Consider the following 9,321-nt stretch of genomic DNA (forward strand, 5'->3'; position numbering starts at 1 on the left):
AACTAAATTAATTATTAAAACTATCCCACTGAATTCATTATTGTAGTTACGAATAGTCCAAAATACCCATTTAAAATCTATCGAAAAGTATTTTATGAAATAAAAATCTCTAGTACTCAAAACGACCAAATGAGTCGTTACATTTATTTTTGCGTTGATTTGTGAAATGCCTTCAATATTATTATTCACCAACTTAAATATACATATTTTGTTGTGTTATAAAGTCAGGAGCCATTTGAGGTACTATGACGTTACTATTGCAACGTAAGCCAATCAGATTGAGTCCTTATCTTGTCTATCAAAGAAAAAAAAAATAAGTGTTCATCTCATCTTGTCAATCAAATCTAGTTTTCCTTATCATAGTTCATTTTTCGTTTGTTTAAACAAAAATATACCTTGTCAATCAAAGAAAAAAAAGCAAGTGGTACTCTCATCTTGTCAATCAAATCTAGTTTTTTTTTTATTGTGATTCGTTTTTCGGAAAATATGTTTGGCAGGACACTATTTTGGCACGAATGACACAATCTTATTTGGGGGGGGGGGGGGGGGGGGTAAAGGTCGTAATTAAAGGAGGCGGGTAAGGGTGTTGCTGTAAATATATTTTTTCTTGCACCCAAAATGCCCTCTAAAGGTACACCACTAAAAAAAGTCTTAAATCACTAGATGATTTCAAGAAATTACACTGCACAATAATTTTTGTAAAAATTAAAGGAATCTCATAGTGTAATATATAAATTAAATCATATCCCAACTAATTTACATTTTACAAAAATATTCCTTAAAAAGGTAGGCGAATGATACCTAACTACCATTCTGATACATTATAACTGATACAAGGTAAACAAATTATTGTTGCGCTAAAAAGGAAAAAAACTGTAATAATTAATTCTGTTAATTTAATTAGCTTGATTTACGCCTAACTGATCCTAAACAATCCATATCTTAATCGGTAATCTACTCAGACATTACAAATTTCAAATTTCAAATTTCAAAATTATATCTTCTACATTGAAGAACAATTTGTGAACATCCATCAATTTAGAAAAAGTGAGAAATACGAATAAAACTCTGAATTTTTGCTGATACAAGATGAATATATCAATTTTACTGACGGATTTAGGAAATTGGGTCAGCGAAGTGAAATACGAAAGTTACAAAAGTGACGAAATTGTTGTTGGACAATCAATTTCATTTTTGAATCTCAAAGCAGCAATTTCAGCCGAGTTGGATATCGATGTATCAAGGAAAAATATTGAAATTCGTTACATCGTAGAAGGTAACTCGTCTCCGATGAAAATTAAGAATGACATAGGTGTTAAACTTTATTTAGAAGTGAAAAAAAGTGAGTCAGGATATCCAATGTATCCATTATGCATTGACACAAGTGAAAAGATTGGCAGTGATGTACATAACTTTGATGGAACATGCGGAGAAATTACGTGTGTAGAAGGCACATCACAGGATACAGAAGTTCTTGCGGTGAATCAAGAATTTGTGATTCGTATTATATTCCAGAATTGAAAGTTACAAATTACATTCAAATAGTATAGAGGTGAATACATGTTAGTTATATAAGGATAAAGCAACACTCATAGATGTGATGGCGAAATATAAGATAAAAAACAACTTCCATTGCAAAGTAAAGAGATCTGATAGACAAAGGTATAGGAGTATTTGATTTGTTTTGTGAAGAATTGTGTTTGGATTCTTTAGATCTATAAATGGTGATACCATTATTTTGTTTTAATGTATGATACATTATTAATTAGAAAGTCTTTGATTTTGATTTTTGTTTAGTTTGTTGAATATTATTTGTGTTCGATTGATAATGATACATTATTTGTTGATACATTAAGTTAATAGTGTTGATACATTAAGATAATACTGTTGAAACATTAAAGAATTTAATCGCAACAATCATGTAGCCGATATATTCCAAAATTTTGTGATACATGATTCATTATTTATTTATTTTTTGAATCTGATAAAATATAATTGTGTTGGTCGTTAATATTGTTGATACATTGAGTTAATACTGTTGATACGTTAAGATAATACTGTTGAAACAGTAAATAAATTAGTCCCAACAATCATGTAGCCGATACATTCCAAAATATTGTGATACGTGGATAATTTTTTTTTTCTGAATCTGATACAAAAAATACACTAAATTAATTGTGTTGGTCTTTGAAAACTATTGATACATTAATGTACATCATTCTTTGATTACTTTGAACATTAGTGTTTTATATATTATAACATGAAACTACTAATGTATTAATATGATGAAAAAAATTGTACAACTATGTGTGGGTATGCTTTTCGGATGATTGTGGTTGGACTATGAAGGCTTCCTGCAGAAAAAAATCTAATGTTTTCAAAGTTAGATACTTCAATAGTGAACATACGTGTCCAATGTGGGATAGGGTACTAACCAAAGTCCAAGTAACAGTCGGGTTTGTAAGTGGTGTAACTGCTCCCAAATTGGTCAACTATAAATGAATTAATACTCCGAAAGATATAATTGTTGATATTAGAGAATTCTATGGGGTTCAAATATCTTACCAGCAGGTATGGCGTGCTAAAGAACGCGCACTAGAAACGATAAAGGGTAAATCATCTGCTGGATATAGACAGATGTTGAGATACATATACATGCTAAATACTGTGTATCCAAATTCTTATATATGGATGCAGAAGACTGAGGAAAATGAATTTATGTATCTGTTCGTAGCCTTCAGACCATTGATTAGGGGGTTCGATTACTGCAGATTAATAGTTGTTGTCGATGATGCACATATGGGAGGAGATTACAAAAGGACATTTGTATCAGCAAGCACACTTGATAGGGCAGGTATGCATTTTTTGTAGTTGTGAGGTGTTTGTAAATGTTCTGTATCAAATGAAATAATGTGTGTTGCTCTGTAATTAGGTTCCATATTTCCATTGGCATATGGTGTTGTGGACACTGAAAATGACTGTTCGTGGACATGGTTCTTCAAACAATTCAAATTGCATTTGGCGAGCGCGAAGAAATGTGTGTTGTATCAGATAGAAATGGAAATATTATGAAGAGTGTAAGGATTGTGTTCCCAAATGTACCCCATTATGTATGCATATGACATCTTTGGAAGAATGTCTGTGGAAACTTCAAAAGGAGCAGAAACACCCTAAGTGATCTATTCTACTCTATGGCCAAAGCATACAGAAATGAGGATTTTGATAAATTGATGGCTAAGGATGATGAAGTTGATCACAAGGTTAAGGAGTACCTTGAGGATGCAGGGTATGAGAAATGGTCGAGAGTTCATTCAACAGTAAATATGGGTAGAATGATGACTTCGAACATTGTGGAATGTATCAATGGTTGTCTTGTTGAAGCACGACAATTGTCTATATTAGAATTCTTGGAAGAAGTTAGAATTTTATTTGGTTCTTGGCATTGTAAAAATAGAGAAATAGCCTCTTATACAAACGACACATTAGGGAGAAAATTTTACGAGGTGTTGATTATAAACGCGTCTAGAAGTTCAAAGATGGGGGTATGTGTCATGATATATTATTTTATATTCTATGTATCTAATTTGGTGTATCATTCTTCTGTTTGAACATTATTTCTTTGAAATAATTTTATAGTTGACTTTTTTAATGTACGCAGGTTGTTCCATCATCTGAATTTATTTTCTCGATTTTTGAAGCCGGACGAAGATACATTGTTTGTCTTGAGCAGAAAGTATGTTCTTGTGAAAGATTTCAACTAGTTGAGATACCTTGCGCTCATGCAATCGCTATTTTAAAGGAAAAGAATGTTAAAGATATGCATCCATATTGCTCTGATTACTACAAGCCTGATGCATTAGCAAAACCATATGAGATTCCAATGGTTCCAATGCCAGATAAGGAAGATTGGTCAGCTCCTGAGGATGTGGTAGTAGAAACTGTGTATCCACCTAGATACAGACGATTAGCTGGACAACCAAGAAAAAGAAGAAAAAAGAATGCAGATGAAAAGATTACAGTGAACACAAATTCTTGTGGACAAGAAGGCCACAACAGAAGAACTTGTACTTTCTTCCCAAAAGAAAAGTGAAATCATCATAATGTTTATATGACATTAATGTTTTTGTTGAATAATTTTTCACGTAAACAGTTATCAATGTTATTAATCAGAATTGTTGTTCAAAAATAATTAAACTGTATTGTTTACATTTGTTATTAATCAATATTGTTGTTCAAAAAAATAATTTGTTATGATTTGTGTATCAATGTTAATTATGTTAAGTAAATTTTAAGGTGCAGTTATAATTATAAATAAAATGTTGGGTAATGTATAAGCTAATGTATCATATACATTAAATAATAAATCATTTCAGTAATGTATCATATACATTAAATTATATAACGTTTGTTGTATCATATACATTAATTGGTTACTGTATCATTTACATAAAATAATACACAACCTATATGTTAGCAATAAGCTATTATGTGTTATAATTTATATGATACATACATTAAACAATTAAGTTTGTAAACAATTTATTTAACAATAACTATGAATCGTGTATCATATACTCTATGTATTATGTTTCATGTATAATATTAATTATAAATAATAAATCATATACGTTAAATTTTCAAAAACCTATTTATTAATAGGTTATTATATCTGATTACTGATAAGATACATAATAACAATGAAAAATATGTATCATATACAATATATGTTATATACTGCACTTTTTCTTTATATAATGCAATAATGTATCTGTAATTTAACTTTTTATAAGCAAAGTATATTGGTCCATACAGTATCAAAACACACTAAATCGTTGTCTATGCATAGATACTTAATTACTACACTATGTGAACCAAATCTTCTTCTAGTGGTGGTGTGACTACACCCTTAGGTTTTAGTGGATCATCATTCTCAATAACGTATGCACCCTTAGCCTTCTCGCTGTCATAACTCCACAACAATGCTACATATCTTTTGCGTAGGTGTTCAGGAAGAAAATCAACTAATGATGTTTCGATTTGGTCGCTCAGATACTCCGCAAATATAGCAACATATAACCCACAAGCTCTACAAAAAATGCAGAATATCAGTTATAAACGTAAATCATACATGATTCAAAAATAATAAAAGAACAATACTTACAGGCTATCACTATTTTGTTGCTTAATGTCTTGGGCAAATTCAACCATGAAAGGAACTTGTGCCTCCAAAAGTGAACCAGAATTATTGTCCTTGTACGCATTACAATCACCAAAGTTTGTTCGCTCAGTTTTTTCAAAGAATCCACTGTCCATGAGGTCAGAAGGAAGCATTTTATACAATATTTTTATCTCGTGCAGAATTGTTTATCACTCTGTTTTTCAACTCAACAACAGCTAACACCTAATGAAATTGTCCACCGCAATTAACCGGGATGTAAACATCATCTACAAGATGCCATGGTAAAGCAGTTGGAATTTCAAACCCTTTGATGATGTTAAGATTGACCTCTCATATACAGATACAGCTGAAGCGCGATCAATGTGTTCTTGGGTACTAATAAGATCATCATCATTTGCCAGGTAATACCTTTCATAGGTATTTTGATGTGTGAGATGAACAAGCAGTTGACTGTTATGTATCTGTATTGATTCATGCTGCGGATTTTTGATTTTTTATGAAGATAGTAAAAAATAACATCAATATGCTATAAAAAAAACATGATAAACAGAATTAGAAACTTGTAAAAAAAGTCTAATGGTAGAATTGATATATTAAATGATAACTTAAGCAAATACTAATTTGAAATTTTGATGTTTTATTTGAGTGTATTCAGAAGGATATTTTATATCATGATGTTCTATACCAATGTATCTGATACACGCTTAATAGTTTCATTAAGAATTTACCTAATTAGTCCAACATTTATTTTGTTGTGACATGGCATAGAACCAGTTCTTGTTAATTGGAAATGCAACAACAAAATCCATCATCTCAAATTCAAAAGAAGAGGCTTTTGATCTGTATTTATCCTCCGATGATTTCATGTGATAATGTTTGTATTATCAATTGGTTATATCAAAATAGGTTAATCCAAACATTTACAAAATATATGTATAAAACTTACTTATTGGCATGATTTTTGAGAATCCTCTTGGTTAACCACTTCATATATTCATCAATTAGTTTAGACGAAGCTTGATATGTAATCCACATTTTTCAAATGGGAAATACAGACGAGCATCGTCATCCAATTTCTTTTTTCCCTTGCCGCTTGACCCAAAAGAAGTAACGTATGGAGATTGAATAATTCTTGAAGGCATCCTGTTTCTAGGCGTAGCAGTCTTTGAATCGCTTCTAACAACAATCTCAGTGGTTGAATATCAGTGGGTAATTGACTATCAGATAACAAATCATGACTGCTAGTTAAATCATGTGGATTGTAAACACAATGGTTTAGCATGAATAGGAACTTTTCCTAGATCGGATATAAGTGCATCTATTGCTGCTTGAGTTGAGGGTGATATTGTTGTTGATGTGGAAGAATCCTGTATAATATGATATTATAATTTTTTTAGTAAAATTGCATATTATGAATGTTAGTGTCATGATGCATAATTGATAAATTTACCGATGTATCAACTGTTATTTTATCAGGCACAAAATGACGGATGTTGTGTTGAACTGTGTCAGCACCATCTTCATCCATGATTACTTCATTTAAATCTTGTGGGACTTGATGTACTTCATCATCCTGAATATAAGCATGTTGTATGTATCAGTTACCCATAATACTAATAATGTATCATATATATATAAAAGAGGATAATGTATTAAAGAAAATTATAATGTATAAAGTTTTGATCATACTGATACCTTCTTCGGATCATTTGCTTCAGTATCAACATGAGTACTTTCATATGTAGATTGGAGTTCTAAAACATGCTTCATTTGTTGTTGGTTACTGATGGTATGATCAATTTATATTTGATTTTTCAATAATAAAAAAAGTGTTAACATATAACTTAAGTGATGAATATAAAGTTGAAATATATAATTGTTTAATGAGATAGAAGATTCGGTGAATCACCTTAACTATATACATGACTTATTTGTGCTGACACATATGATTTTGATTCTTAATACATACTTAATGTATGAGGTATAACGACAATTACAAACAATGTATCAGATACATACCTCTGCATTGACATTAACTTTATGTCCACCCTCACTAATAGACACACCAACCTCACAATCAGCTACACCAACCGCATCAGCAAGATCAATTCATATATGTGGAGATGGTTGTTTATTGCTTGATTGAGGATCGACATTGTTGTTTTCCTTGTGTTGAAATCGCATCAACTGTGAGTGGTTTTCCTTTATCAAGATTACAAGTTTCTCAAATTTCTTGTCAACCTATCAAAAAATTATTAAAAAACAACTACAATTAGAGTCAATATAAAGAAAAAAATAATAAAATCAAAATAATTACTTACGTAATTCTTCAAATGATCTTTTAGTTCTTTAATATCTGGAATTACATAGTTGACTTTTTGAGCATCTGCAGAACCGTGTACATTAGCAGCCGGTGTTGGAGGACCATCTAGAATAGAAAATGGTTGATTTAATGACATATTGGATTGATCTGGCTGACTAGGTTTGACACCTTTGTTTTAGGTGTATCCCATTTCTTTCTTCTTTTTGGTGGTGGTAAAGATGATGTATCAGACACTCTAGATGATTTCCTTAACAATTGTTCAGGAGGTCTTGTGGAGAAATCATCGAAATCAGCAATGCATTCGGTTGAACTATCTTGGGATTGACAGATGTTGTGGGGGGTGAAGAAGAAGGAGCGTGTTCATCTTCAGGTAAATCAAAAGCTGCAAGTTCCTCCGGTGTTGGCACAATGTTTGAATAAGCATTCTGGAAAAACAAAATATTTTTTAATATTAAGACACAAAATTATGTATCCTAACATAGAAAAAAATGATTTTAAAAAGACAAACTTGCAATCTTACAACTATATACTTAATTATGTATGAAATGTAATATAAAATGGGATTCAATGTTACCTCTTGAAAAATGCTAGACATAAGCATTTCAAACTTTGGCTTTAAAGTCACAACCCTCCAATTGCAAATTCTAGCGATGACATCCCATTCTTTGACAATAATTTCAGGATTTAATTGGGATGCACATTCGTATGTACATACGTTAAGTGCATGTGGCATTCCATATAACCGATACAACTGTTTTCTAAGACTGAAATTATGTCGGAGTGAATTCATGAGCTTTTTGAATGCAATCTATCCCCAAGGATATACTTGATATCTACCATCTTCAACCATTAAGAATTCGTTAACAGATATTGAAGAATCACCAGTTAGAGCCAAAATAAATGTATGGAGAAAGTACAAGATCGTCAGCTGGAGTGCATCCTGATTGTTCTCCCAGTTGCCCATCAGAAATCGTTAGACTAGATGATTCTTGCTTATACTATTAACTGCACCAGGAAAATATTTTTGGAATATCCTACAGAGAGTTGATCCTGGGTAGTCTTTGGTATTGCCTTTACATTTAAGACAAGTTATTATTGCAAATTCTTTGATACCAAATTTCAAGATACCCCCGTTTGCATGCCTAATATGTAACACCTTTGAGTTGCCTTGTTCCAATTCTAACAACAATAAACATTGACTGATTTGACTCTGAAAATTACATTTAGGGATGTCTAAATAGGGTCCGAAAATTGTAGCTCTGAACAGTTCAATTGCATCATCCCTTATAGACTTCTGAAACTCCTCCAAAAAATTTGTGTTAAAAAGGACACCAAACCTTATGGCATGTGTTGGTACCTTTTTTATAACATATTTGATTGACTGCAAAATGAAAAGAAAAATTATACTATTTATAATGATATCTTATGATACATAAATAAAAACACCAAATCACACTACACAACAAGTAATAATACATAATAAAAACAAGTTGATACATAGAAAAATACATGCTACCAGACTTTAACAAAGTCGTATATAAAACTTGATACATTATACAGAAGGATGCCTTATCTGATACATCAAAGACTTTTTTGTTAAATATGACAAAAATCTTTTTCATATTGGGGTTTGTCATGTATCATTTTTTTCGATACACATATAAAACAAGGGTTTTATAAGTGTCGACTAAATCTCAAATCAGTATATATCAAACTAAGATAGGGTTTTTGTATGTATCATGATTTAACCCAATAAACAATATAACACATCTAATTAATGTATCAGTCAATTTCAATCTAAGATAGCAAACGCAATACA

General features: G+C 31.1%; 3 pseudogenes; 2 read left to right on the forward strand and 1 right to left on the reverse strand.

The window, feature by feature from the left end:
- Positions 1-1,089: 1,089 nt before the first annotated feature.
- On the forward strand, positions 1,090-2,871 carry LOC125843022 (uncharacterized; annotated as a pseudogene).
- Positions 2,872-2,990: 119 nt separating this feature from the next.
- Positions 2,991-4,090, forward strand: LOC125843023 (uncharacterized; annotated as a pseudogene).
- Positions 4,091-4,857: 767 nt separating this feature from the next.
- On the reverse strand, positions 4,858-8,763 carry LOC125843024 (uncharacterized; annotated as a pseudogene).
- Positions 8,764-9,321: the final 558 nt, after the last annotated feature.

This window comes from Solanum stenotomum, chromosome 10 (genome assembly GCF_019186545.1).
Source record: "Solanum stenotomum isolate F172 chromosome 10, ASM1918654v1, whole genome shotgun sequence".
NCBI classification, from domain to species: Eukaryota; Viridiplantae; Streptophyta; class Magnoliopsida; order Solanales; family Solanaceae; genus Solanum; species Solanum stenotomum.